This window comes from Nyctereutes procyonoides, unplaced genomic scaffold (assembly GCF_905146905.1).
Source record: "Nyctereutes procyonoides isolate TBG_1078 unplaced genomic scaffold, NYPRO_anot_genome, whole genome shotgun sequence".
NCBI classification, from domain to species: Eukaryota; Metazoa; Chordata; class Mammalia; order Carnivora; family Canidae; genus Nyctereutes; species Nyctereutes procyonoides.
This window is the reverse complement of record NW_026575046.1, coordinates 10,078,805-10,092,684: the sequence shown is the minus strand read 5'-3', so window position 1 is coordinate 10,092,684 and position 13,880 is coordinate 10,078,805.

Genomic DNA, 13,880 nt, shown 5'->3' with positions numbered 1-13,880 from the left:
TAGTTTGTCAGATAGCAAATAGTGAATAAAGATAGAATCTGTTTTAGATATTAAGAAGAGGGAAGATGGTGAATAAACTAGCATAGTAGATGAAAGAAAGGAGGTAAGTGGTTGAAGGATTTCAGGAACTGTTTCAGCTGGAAAAAAAAGGAAAAAAAAAAAAAAAGGCAGAGAAGGCAGCAGAGGTGGGTTGTCCAGCTTTCCAGCAGGGGCAGAGGAGGAGAAGACCAAGCCCAACCACCATTGTCTTTCCACAGGGGGTGGAAGATTGCACACACAGGTGATGAGGTGAAGAGGTGCTCCACATGTTGCACAATGGATGCATTCAATTCTCAGAAGGTTTGGGGGTGTTTCTGTATTTGGTGGAATGCATTCCAAGTAACCTCCAAGTCTGGATGTTGGTGGTGCCCCACCAATGAGTGACCTTAGGCCCTGGGAACCAGATCCTCCCATCAGCAGCTGAGGTGATGCACAATCCTTGACTCTCAAAACCACTTGAGTCCTGGCCACCCGCTGCCCTCCCCTCCGGTGTCGGGTCTCCAGGGGAAGGGCTGAGGAGGCTCCAACCAGGCTCAGAGCACCAGAGGAGAGTGCAGCTGGTGCATCCTTTCTGACCCAGGGAGGTGCAAGCAAGCAGCGAAGCGATGGGGAAGAAGCAGCAAGGGTAAGGCTGCTGTCAGCACTTCCTCCCTGCCACCTGCCATCGTGTGTGGGGTCAGCAGCTGCCTCGCAGTAGTTGGCTGCTCCCTCCTACTGGTCCTGGCCCAGAAGAGAGATTTCCTGGTTGACAGGACAGTCTGCATGTGAAGGAGCAGGGGTTCCATTTGCGGCCCTGATTAAAAGAGGGAGGGGCAGAGAGATGGTTACCTCAAACTAGAAAGGGAGAAGCCAAAAAAACCAAAAACAAAACAAAACAAGAGATTCCCCACACTACAGTGAAAAAAAAAGTTTCAGGCTTGTTGCTGGTAGGATTTCACAGCTGATTAAAAGAACGTGATGAATCAAAATTAAAATAAGGTTTTTGTTTGTTCGTTTGTCTTTTACCGTCTGCCATTAGAAAAGTGAAAAGGAGTTGAGAAATGGATAAAAGGAGCAGTAAGAAAACAAGTTTAATTTTGAACATTGCATTCATTTTTTTTTTATTTCTGTCATGCTAAGTTAACCATGAATTTAGTGACTTAAAATAACACACAGCTGTTACCTCACAGTCCTGTAGGTCAGAAGGCCTGGTTGGCTCCACATTTTTTCCTGGTCAACATTTCACAAAGCCATGATCAGGATGTCAGCCGGGAGCTTCTTGTAAGGTGTTGAAAAGAAACTGCATCCAAGTTCATTCAGGTTGTGGCCCAGTTCTGGACCTTGTGTTTATGGCCCATGTCCCCATTTCCTCAGTGGCTGTCAGCCAGAGGTCAGTCGGCTCCCAGAAGCTGCCTACATTCCTCCTCATGCTTTCCTCATGGCAGCCCCTCCAGCAATGGTGAGCGGAATCTTCCCTCCCTTTGGACATCTTCAACGACCCCTCTGCCATGGCTCTCTCACTGACTCTCTGCTTTTAAGGATTCATGCAATTACCTTGAATTTGCCCAGAAAATCTAAAATAATCCTCCTATTTTAAGGTCACACGCAGGCTTTTAACTTATTTCTTATCTACCAGGACCCTCTGGGAAGAGAAATGACCTCAGTATAAACTCCTTGTGAGTATGCTACAGACCAGCCTTTCTAGAAATGATATTAATCTTATTACCATCAGAAAGACAATGAAGAGCCCTCCTTATGTAATATTTTTGCTGCATATTCCTTGTGTAGGTTACTTATTGTAAAAAAATGGAATTTATGGATTTATGGAAATATGGTTCCTGAAATGGTTCCTTTGCATAATTATCTTTTCTTCATATTTTGCTTAGAAAGTAGCTTATCTTTTTTTTTTCTTTTTTTTTAATTTTTATTTATTTATTTATGATAGTCACACAGAGAAAGAGAGGCAGAGACACAGGCAAAGGGAGAAGCAGGCTCCATGCACCAGGAGCCCGACGTGGGATTCGATCCCAGGTCTCCAGGATCGTGCCCTGGGCCAAAGGCAGGCGCCAAACCGCTGCACCACCCAGGGATCCCAGTAGCTTATCTTTTAAATCTGGAACTCAGCATGTTCATATACGGAAGAGGGCAATTTGGGGAGCTGCATCTTGTTATCAGATTTCCTCAATTACACGATGGTTCATTTTGTGCTTGGTGTTTGTACTCATTCAGTAATTTATAAAAATCGGTGCTGAGTGAGAGACATTAATTTTATTCTGATACAACTGTTCAAATCTTTTTTGTTATGTGTGTGTATGAGATCACCCAGGAAAAGATTAGTATAAAACCCTGGGGAAGAAAAACTCTTAAATAAAAGTTATAGAAAGAGGAACTTATTAAAAAGTGGCCAGAGACAGAGAATATTATATGATAGTGTGTTTGACTTTTATGGTCAACTTGATTGGGCCAAAGAGTACCCAAACATCTGGTTAAACATTATTCTGGGTATATGCATGAGGATGTCTTTGGAAATGATTAATATCTACATCAATATACTGAATAAGGTAGCTTGCTTGCTTGCTTGCTTTTCTTTTCTTTTCTTTTCTTTTCTTTTCTTTTCTTTCTTTCTTTCTTTCTTTTTTTTTTTTTTTTGTAGCTTGCTTTCATCATAGGGTAGGCTTTTCATCAGGGGAAGGTCTGAATAAAAAAAAAAAAAGTCAGAACCTCTTGTGACGAACAGGGTACTCCTCCTAACTGCCTTTGAACCAGGACATCAGGTTTTTCCTGCCTTCAGACTCAAACTGAAGCTTTGGCTCTTTCTAGGTCTCACAAATACTAGCCTTCAGACTCGAACTGTATCATCTCCTCTTTTTGTTGTGAGGCCTTTGGAGTTGGACTGGAACTATATCATTAGCACTCTTGGGTCTCCAGCTTGCCAACTGCAGACCTTGGGACTTATCAGCCTCTATAGTCGTGTAAGCCAATTCCTTATAAATCTCTCTCTCTCTCTCCCTAGAAGCAAATGACAAACAAAAATAAAAACGTTTACTCAAAAATACAATGTAAAGTAATATGAAATGTACAGTTTTACTTAAAATTTGCTGAAATTATTTTTAGGTTTTAATTTAACATCTGTTGGTTATGTGTATTTGGTTATATATAACATATTGATTCTGTTTTTTTTTATCTTAATATAGATAGAAAGGATGGAAAGAGAATATTTAAAGTGAGAAATAGTCAATAATGTCAAACGCTACATCAGCTTGAGTTACAAAAGAAGAATGGTAAAGTTGGTTAGAGCAGAGTGATGGGATCCTCGTGGCACCAGTGAGAGAAAAGGTGAGAGGGTGAAGATACTGTAGATGATTCTACTTACAAATTTGGCTTATCTTCCTTACTAGACTGCACATCCATCACAGAAGACAATCTCCATCCATTGTCTTTGTTCATCAGTTTGTTCTGAGCACCCAGGAAACATGTAACACATATTTAAAAATATATTAGTGACACCGTTTCATTTCCCAGCCTTTGTGTATGCACTGTCTCATTTGCTCCTCGCTGACAATGTCAAACAATCTTACTGTGATTCATAAAAGGAAAGTGAATCTTCGGCAAGTTTACTCATGGAACTAGTTAATTGTAGATTGTGGATTGATCTCATATTTTCTTTTTATCTATTTATTAAAATGTTTTCACAGCAAACAAACATTTTTGAGTGGCAGATATTTAGAAGTCTATATTCAGGGGCACCTGGGTGTTCCAACTCTTGATTCTGCTCTGGTCACGATCTCAGGGTAATGGGATTGAGCCCAAGTCAGGTTCTGTGCTCAGCGTGGAGTCTGCTTGAGATTCTCTCTCTCACTCTGCCTCTGACCCTCCCCTTGCTCATGTGCTCTTCCTTCCTTTAAATGAATGAATAAATATAATATTTAAAAAAAAAGTCTGTATTCAAAAAACCTATGCATGGTAACTCTTGGAATATTTCAAGTATAGTAAGATAAAGATGGAAATGATATACTATCTTATTTCAATATTCTTAGTAGTTAGGTTTTATTTATATATGTATTATAGAAATAAATATTATATATTCACATTATATTATCTATCATTTAACTAAATAAATACCACATTGCTTTGTCTCACTTGATAGATTGGATATCTTCTACCTGGAAACAAATGACTCAAAGGAGAAATTAAAAAGAAATATAAGCAATTTACTTAAAAATAAAATGTAAAATTAGTATGAAATGTACAAAGTTAGCTAATATTTACTGAAATTATTTTTAAGTTTTTAAGGGATTGATTAGTAAATACAATATGAAACTAAGAACTGTAAAGAATAATTTTCAGAATAACATCACTTCATGTTTTATCATCACATAGTGCATGTGTAAACTTAAATGATGTGTCTGAAGTGGAATAAAAATGAACTAGAATATGAGAAAAGTTATGACTTAAAAAGTTAGAAAAACTTATTTTAGAGATCAGTGTGTTTGGCCTTTTTTATTAAGAATTTATGCTGTACAGTTTTGACTCATGTGAAGTATTTAAACAAAATAGTAATGAACATAATAACAACAAAAGAAATATGTGCTTTCTTTTCTGTAAAACCAGCACTATACTAGAAAGTTGTAAGAAAAATAAAATATCCTTCATCCACAGATGCTTCCGAACTAACAATAAAGCCAATTAGGCTCAGCAATCTTTTGTTCGGGTTCAAGTAAGTGCAGTCAATTTTGCTAGGCACTTTGAGTAAAAAGCAATGATATACTTTCTCTCCCCTCCAGGAGATCTCAACTTACTGGCAGGGGGGTGGGAGAATAATAATGCAGAGAAAACTCTAATGAGTAATGTAGCGGCACAAAGAAATTTCAATAGGAGAACAAGGAAGGTGGATTTAATTCTAAGAGGAAAGATTAAACATGGTAACAGCGTATAAAGCAATTATTCTTGTACAGTGTCTTGAAAAATAAGTTGATATATACCAGGCAGAGACTGACGTGGTGGCATGGACAGATGATGGATGCACAGTCTTCCGAGTGTAGATGAATAGAATGAGGATAAAGAAATGGGCCAGTACAGTCTTCATGTCCAGAATGATAGGCTGTCCAATGTAACATAGGCCTGGTGTGTGTGTGTGTGTGTGTGTGTGTGTGTGTGTAGTGTGCACAGCAGTATAGCAGTGTGCTGGGTTTAATAACTGTTGTCTAGGATTTTTAAAAATGTGAGTAAAAGACCTGATGTACCATGTTTGGTAAGTTCTCTGGTATAAATGCCCACCGCAGCTAGTTTCACGTCACTGAATATAGTTGAGATGAGATGCACCCAGGTGGCTTTATAATGAACTAGTTCCAAGTTACCTGGTGTTTTCATGTATGTGTGTGCCTGTGTGCATGTGTAAGAGGGATAGAGAGAAAGCAAATGGAGAAATAGGAAAGGTCTATAATTTAGCATTGGGATCAAGTACAGAGAAGACTGTTGGAGTGAAAAATACAAATCCATTTCTCTATCACATAAAAAATATATTCTGAAGATAGCAGTCCAAGGCTAATATAGTGGTGTCTAGGAAGTTCTCAGGGTTCTTTATCTCCATGCTCTGCTGTCTTTATAAATTAGCTTCAAAATCATCTGTTGGTCCAAGGAAGTTACTTGAGCTTTATCCTCAGGGCTACTTTGCAGGGTAGAAAAATAAAGAAATTTTCTCTTTTTTTTTTTTTTTAAGGGTAAGAGAACACATGTACCACTACTTATAAAGATAATTTTTTGAAGTCCCATCCGCACTTCTATTTCCATCTCACAGTCCAAATCTTAGTCACACTGAATATATAAATGTAAGAAATGTAAGAGAGATTCTGGAGTGAATCTCACAGACTAGAAAAATTGTAGCCTTAAATAAAAATCTTTAAAGAAAATCTCTAAATAGAGGAGATATATTCAGGCAATTTGCAGTTCTTGCCAGAAGATATTATGATAGAAAAATAAATTAGAAAACATGCCAGGGTCAGAATTAAACATCAGCACAGGCAATGTAATATAATTCTGTATCTGTAACTGTGGGATTTTTACCTCCATTCCCTATTAGGATACTGCTTACCCATAGTGGAAAGGATATTTGATTAGAGATACAGAAACTTTGTTACCTGAAATATGCATGTCTTCTAGGATGACATTAGCAAGAAAATAATGTGATTGCAGATTCTGAAGACTGTAACAAACCTAATGTCATCTCTATCCATATACAATAATATCTTACTTTTGCCCCACGAAAATGAAGTAAGAAATGATGTCTTAAGATATTCCATTAGTTTAGGATGGAGCTTGGGAGCGGGAAGTTCCCTGGGTGGCGCAGCGGTTTGGCGCCTGCCTTTGGCCCAGGGCGCGATCCTGGAGACCCGGGATCGAATCCCACGTCGGGCTCCCGGTGCATGGAGCCTGCTTCTCCCTCTGCCTATGTCTCTGCCTCTCTCTCTCTCTCTCTCTCTCTCTCTCTCTCTCTCTCTCCCTCTGTGAGTATCATAAATAAATGAAAATTTAAAAAAAGTTTAAAAGTAGAACGTGTGGGGATGCCATAGGCGGCTCAGTTGGTTAGGTGTTGGAGTCTTGATTTTCAGCTCAGGTCATGATCTCAGGGTTGTGAGATCGAGCCAGGCGTCAGGCTTCATGCTGGGCATGGAGCCTCCTTAGTATTCTCTTTTTCCTGTTCCCTCTATCCCCTCTTCTCTCTCTCCAGAAAAAGAAAAAAAAAATGTAGAATGCACTATGGAGATTATGAAATGGCAAAAAGAAGGAAGGAGAAACAACCAAAAAGAAAGCTGGGACTTCCAAACTGTGATGGTAGAAAGGATTTCCATGTGTACTTGTGATTACATAACAGTAAAAATCATTTTCTTTGCATTTACAAATTTTACTCAAAACACTTATGACATGACTGTCATAAGTGAGCTCTTACATATGCAGCCTAAAGTCATTGAAGGTGTTTGAGGAAAACAAAACAAAACAAAAAATAGCAAAGTTTAAATTTCTGCTTAGAAGCTTTATTCTGATGACAGACTGTATAATTCATGTATTTTGAATAAAGAGACAATGGAGGCATGAAAATTGTTGAGGAATCAAATCCAACAACTCAGGAAGAAAATAATGAGCTGCAAATTAAGGCAACAGTATTTGTGCAAAGGGAAAGATGAAGTAAAAAATAAATCTTGTCAAGTTGTATCACTAAGATTTACAAATAATTGGCTGTAGAAATTTGAAGAAAACGTGCGTCAACTTTCCTGTGTAGCTCATTGATAGAACGCAGGGCTGCTTAACAAGATAGAGAATGCTTTGCAAAGGACATATTTGTGGAAGAAAGAGGTATATGTATTCCAATTGAGAAATACTTTTGAGAATTTGCTAAAATCTAAAAATAGACATTCTGTAATTACTGGACTGATAAATATTTGGGTATGGAACTCAGGTTAGAAATATAGATTTTCAAAAGGCATTCACTGGAAGAAGTTGTTAGAAGTCATTGCCAAAGAAGGGTATGTGGTAGAGAAAAACAGAAGGAGCAAAATCTGAAATTTCTTCGTTAGAAAACCAACAGAGAGGGCACCTGGGTGGTTTAGTCGTTAAGTGTCTGACTCTTAATTTCAGCAGAGGTCATGATCTCAGGGTTATGAGGTTGAGCTCCCCTCTAGGAATGGAGCCTGCTTAAGATTCTCTATTTCTCTCTCTGCCTCTTCTCACCTATTCTTCTCTTCTCCTTTAAAAAAAAAGAAAAAAAGAAAAGGAAAGAAAGAAAAGAAAAGAAAAGAAAAGAAAAGAAAAGAAAAGAAAAGAAAAAAAGAAAAGAAAAGAAAAGAAAAGAAAAGAAGGAAAAGAAAAGAAAAACAGGATTAACAGAGAAAAGGGAGCTGCAAAGAGACAGGGAAGAGGCAGTGATACAACAGTTAAAGGAACAATTCACTCGCATAAAATATCGCAATGAATGCTCTGCTAATTAATACTTCTTTTTCATAAGAAACTTGAGGAAACTTGAGGAAAGATACAAGAAAAATAATAATTATAATTGAATTTACCAGTGCTCTTAATTTCTTGCCTCAGAAAATGATTCTATCTATTTTTAGAAATAGAGAAAATCAGAGGATCAGAGGATCAGAGGAAGGACAAGAGACTGGAGACCAGGCGCTGGGAGAACTACCTCATGGTCAACAACAACAAAAAAAATGCAAGTGCCATGTGGTGGCCCACCCAGCATCTGTCTCTGCAGTGACTTTCCTTTTTGCTCTTCACTTCCAGTCCTCAAATTTTCCAGAAAAGAAACTCGCTGCCCATATTCACATGCCTGTCCTATGACTGTGCTGCAAAAACAGGCTCCTTGTGGGGAATTCCACAGAAGGGACATGAGAGAGACATTAGTGAGAGGGAGATTTTCAGAGAAAATGTGTAAAATTTATGTGGCTTTACTATAATCAATGTACAGGAAATGAAGCTAATGTTTAGAGAGATTAATACTCGAAAGTCACACAATTTATAAATGGGACAAGAATGAAAATTCAGCAAGTACAGCTCCATATACAAATTTGACCAGATTTGGGCTTTTAAACTTTAATATTTCTCCATATTATTAACTTGCCTCAGATAATTCAGGTAATTAGTGACTAAATTGTAACTAAAAACTGTTAACTACTATCAGTTTCAGGGGGTAGATAATAAAATGTTCTCTCCTAAGTACTTAGAAATAATGGGAATAAGAATTGGTGCTCAGGTTGAAATTATGAATTGAATATATAATGAATGAGGGTGTGACGAGGTAGCAAGATATTAAGTGGAATGTTCCTGTTTTTTTAGAATTTTGGTTGAGACCCTTTAGATTAGAAAAAGTAATGGTGCTACCATGTTAAGTGATGGTCATGTTTATCATCCTATTTAAGAGTATCTGAGAGAAGGTAAGAATATTGATCAAAAAAGTTTAGATGGTGGACATCTATTTGAAAGAGGTTGGTTGAATGTTAGTCATGTTATTCCCTCCTTCTTATTGGGAGATGTGAATCCATGCTTCCTTCCTCCTTGCTTCCAGCCAAGAAAGGGAGTGATTTAAAGAGAAGCTACTGGAAACGTTGACCTGCACCCACCAGAAATTGTGGTGTACAGAATTACTTAGTGCCAGACCCTTTCCTGGATCGTTCTATACCTAAGGGACTTAATATGAACCTTACCTATGATAACAGAATGCAGGGAGCAACTCCACCTTCCAGATTTTGTCAAGTCTCAAGATTCACTTGGAGCTTGTGGAAGGTAGCTGAATCTCATTATTCGTGAAGATTCCAGCCCAAATGAACCCAGTGCCAGTGTGAGTCACCCTTGTATGAAAAAGGCTATTGGGGAGTGTTTAGGAAAAGTGATCAATAAGACATTGAACCACTTGTATCAGAAAGAAATGCACTGGAAGGTCATCAAAAAGGCCTTTTCAAAAATCACAGGAGAGTCTCATGAAGCAGGACAGTAAAGATTTTCACCAGTCTCCTTACCCTGTCTTCCCTCTGGTTCTTGGTACTATTCTCAAATCCAGAGGCTAAAAGTAAATGAGAAGATAGAATAAAAGTGAAAGTGGAATAAATACAATAGTCCTCTCATGCCCTGCCCCATTTTCACAGCAGGGATGAAACTAAGTCCAGGTGGAAATACGTGAATGTGGCAAAAAAGCTTAAACTAAAGGCTTTAATATTAGACTTGGGGTGCTCTTCAGTAGCCAAGAACCATATAGCTTGTTAGCAGATGCAGGTACGTGGAAAAACTAAGAGATATGCCTGAGCTTTTGAGCCAGGGAAGAATGATTTGAAGAACTTCAGTGTGAGCTTGAGAGTGAGAACAACAAAAAATAACTTTGACTTCTGCTAGCTGGCTACCCTAGCTTATTCAATAAATCAGATTTAGGGAAAAAAAATCTGAAAAAGACAAACTGGTTTTCCATCTGTGAATTATGACTATACATATACTGAATTCATAAACATATCTAAAGAAAGAATAGGTCAACAATGGGAAATGGACATGGACATTGGCAGATGGTATTAAAAACATTAGGCCTAAGAGGAGGAGAGAAAAATTGGGGAAGGCTAGGATTATTAAGAAAATAATAAAATAGAAAAATAATTATAATGATGTCTAAATATTATTAAGTGCTTATGTGGAAAGCACTCCACTAAGTGTTTTGAAAGAGTCACTTGTTTTATTTTTATTTTATTTTTTTTTACAATTTTATGCATTTATTTGAGAGAGCGAGAAAGTGAACACAAGCAGGCAGGGGGGCAGAGAGAAAGGGGGAATCAGACTTGCTGCTGAGCAGGGAGCCCAATGTGGGGCTGGATCCCAGGACCCTGGGATCATGACCTGACCTGAAGACAGAGGCTCAACCAGTTGAGCCACCCAGGCACCCCTAGAGTCACTTATTTTAATCCTTTTTAAAGAAACACGAAGTAAATATTATTTCTATTGTACAGAATAAGAAACTGAGCACAGAGATAAAACCACTTGCCCAAGGTCATAGCTAGTTCATGTCGGCAGAGATGTATACAAAGCTATAATAACTGAATACTTAATTGTTGGAACAAACTACAAGTGTATCAAGTCTTAGGAGGACAGGATAGAGACACTGAATTCATCTTTAAAAAAAAACGGATTTAGTTTGGCCTTTTGGCCAATTGTGTTAAATCAAGCTAACCTAATTTTTCATTTCACTGAGTCTATTGCAAATTAAGTCTGATCTCATTAATGTTGTCTAAGTTGAATGCTTTTGGGGGAAAAAATAAGTCTATTAAGCCATAAAGACACAATTAGTGAAATGTATTAGATGTGATTATAATGTGACGGATTATTTTTATAAGCATACCAAGCTTACAGACTCAAATGAATATTGAACTTTCCACTTTTAACTTTGAAAGAATAAGGCATATTGTGATGAAGCTTTCCTTGTTGAAACTTCATTTTTTTGCTCATTTTGAATTTAGCTCATAGATGTTTTCAAGGCATATCAACATTATCTGTATTTATAGACAAATAATATTAATAAAATTATATTAACTAGTTTGATAAGCCAGACTTTTCCCATAATGCCTTGAGCATATTTTCAGAAATTAAATCTATCTTTGAAATGATGCGAATATTGAAGGCATTTCAACAACTAATTTGAAGACAAATTTAAAAGGAATATTCCTCAAGTAGCGTGAACAGTGGCAGGATCATCGATAGAAGTTCGAGGACTACTGGATTATAACTTTGAAAAAGCAGCATCACGATATATTTGAAAAGTATCAGTCATGGCATTTCATAATTATATTCTAACAATAATTTACTAATTGAATAATTTCATACATTCCTATGTACTTAGTGATAAGGGACTGATTTTAATCAAAAGCATCAATATATTAATAGTATTAGACCAAATAATGCTATTTTGAGTTCACATTTCATATCTATAAGTAAATAAGATGTTAACTATAGACAATAAATCATCACTATTATGGTAATTATGGAATTTCTTACAATTACACACGATTGCCTGAAATTTGGTGAAATATGAAATGTTCATCACCATTTTGTAAACGTGTTCTGACCATTTTAAAAAAGAGAACATGACACGTAAAATGGCAGGCAATGCATGAAACATCTTCCTATGGTAAAGGATAAACTTTTCAGTTATTTCTTTTCCTTATTCTTTCCCATATTTTAAAATCTTTCCAACATAGTCCAGTATCATCTATAACTAAAATGACAGCATATTAATGTTCAATATCCGAATAAAAATAAAGGGGTTATAATTACACAAGACTGCTAATACCAGGGGGTGGAAGAATTAAGGGCCATTTTTGAGGATTCCTACCACAGCCTCTGGGTCCCAGATTCACATCCTTCCCATATGCAAAATACATGCACCCCTTTCAAAGGTTTTTAAAAGCATCTACTTAAAAACCAGGATCTCATTTTCTCTATCAGGGCCAGGTATGAATGAGGAGGCTCCCTAGTTCCTTAAGTACCTCTTCTTAAATACTGTCCCACTTGATCTCTGCCTATGAAATCAAGGAGGCAAGTTATCTGCCTCTCACACACACTCAATAGTGATGATGGGACAGACAGAGGATAACCACTGCAGACATTCTTGTTTAAAAATGGCGACAGTTGGAGGAACAAAGGAGTCACAGTTCCATATCGGTTCTGCTATCTAATGGGGCAAATATTAGAAATTTATTGATTCGGTCACAAGTCCCTGGAATCATTCTGCATTGCTTTTGTGTCACCTTTTGGAATCTTAGTTCTGTCCCCTGAGTTATCCTTCCTTTCCCATGCTTCTTTTAGTTTGTGTGTGCTGCTAAGCAGCAATTTCAGCCTGCTTCCCGCCAGCATGACTGAGAGGCTCCAAGGGACTTTCTTGATTCTACATTGTTTCTGTCTTCCCTCAGTAAATGTTGGTGATGTTTCTGCATGTGTGACTCATTTAGGAAATGTGTGGATCTTCTGGGAATCTTCCTGGAGACTAGCGAGTTAGACAAAAGCCTTACCTGTAGATCTTTTCAGGATAAACCATTTTCAGTCTTGGCCTTCTTCTGAGGCACAATGCCCTTATTTCTCTTAGAAGCCCTGCTATTTAATTGGAGGATCTGTGATGTTTACCTTTAGAATTTCTACGGGGTTTTTGTCTTTGGCGTCATATTTAGACCATGTTTTTATTGCAGAACCCTGGATGTGAACTTTGCTTGAAAGTCACTTGTTGGAAGTTCTTTATTTTAGTATCAAATACCATTTGAAGGAGCTGAGGATTTTCAAAATCATCGAAATTTTATTTAATAATTTTTTCATCAATTTATCTCTACTCTCATATTTTACTATAGGAAGCAAGAATAAGTCAGGTGACATCTTCAAGAGTTTGGTTAAAATATTAGATAGATACAGTTTATTAGGCATATTTGCTGTACTCCATTTAAATGCCATGCCACTGGGATGCCTGGGTGGCTCAGTGGTTGAGCATCAGCCTTTGGCTCAGGGCGTGGTCCCAGAGTCCCAGGATCGAGTCCACATTGGGCTCCCCTGAAGGAGCCTGCTTCTGCCTCTGCCTATGTCTCTGCCTCTCTCTCTCTCTCTCTCTCTCTCTCTCTCTCTCTGTGTATGTCTCTCATGAATAAAAAAATAAAATCTTAAAAAAAATAAACTTTATGCCACTGCATAACAAGAAAACTCATTTCTACCATGTCAGTAAGATAGGTGTCACAGTCCTTTAAGCACTCACCAGTAACTTCTTCAAGTCTATAATTCCATGATGTGTTCTAGGCATCTTTACTTTTTTGCAAACACTTTTGCAAAAGTTCATTGCTCCATCCCAAAGTCACTTCCATTTTTTTATGTGTTTGTTACTGCTACTTACCGGTACCAAAATCTCTATTGGTTATTTATTATTATATAAAAATGTCCAGAAATCTTTGCTACCTCACAGTTTGTATGATATAGGGTCAAGAATTAGGTCCAGCTTAGCTGAGTGCCTTTGCCATAGTGCTTTCATATTTTTTGTAAACATAACTTGCACTATTTTTTGTGTATATACTAGACATGGAATTGTATCATAGATTACGTGTATATTATGTTTTAGTAGTTGGTGGCATAGAGTGTGTGTGTGAGAGAGCATTTCTACCAGCTTTATATGATTTGTTGACTTGCTCCTCATCATTGAAAACATTGACCTTAGTATCATTGCAATGGGTTGAATGTTTGTGTACTCCCCAAATTCAAATGTTGAAACATTTATCCCAGTGTGGTAGTATTTGAAAGTGTGACTTTGAGAGGTAGTTACATCAAAAGGGTGGAGCCTCGTGAATGGATTAGTGCCCTTCTAAGAC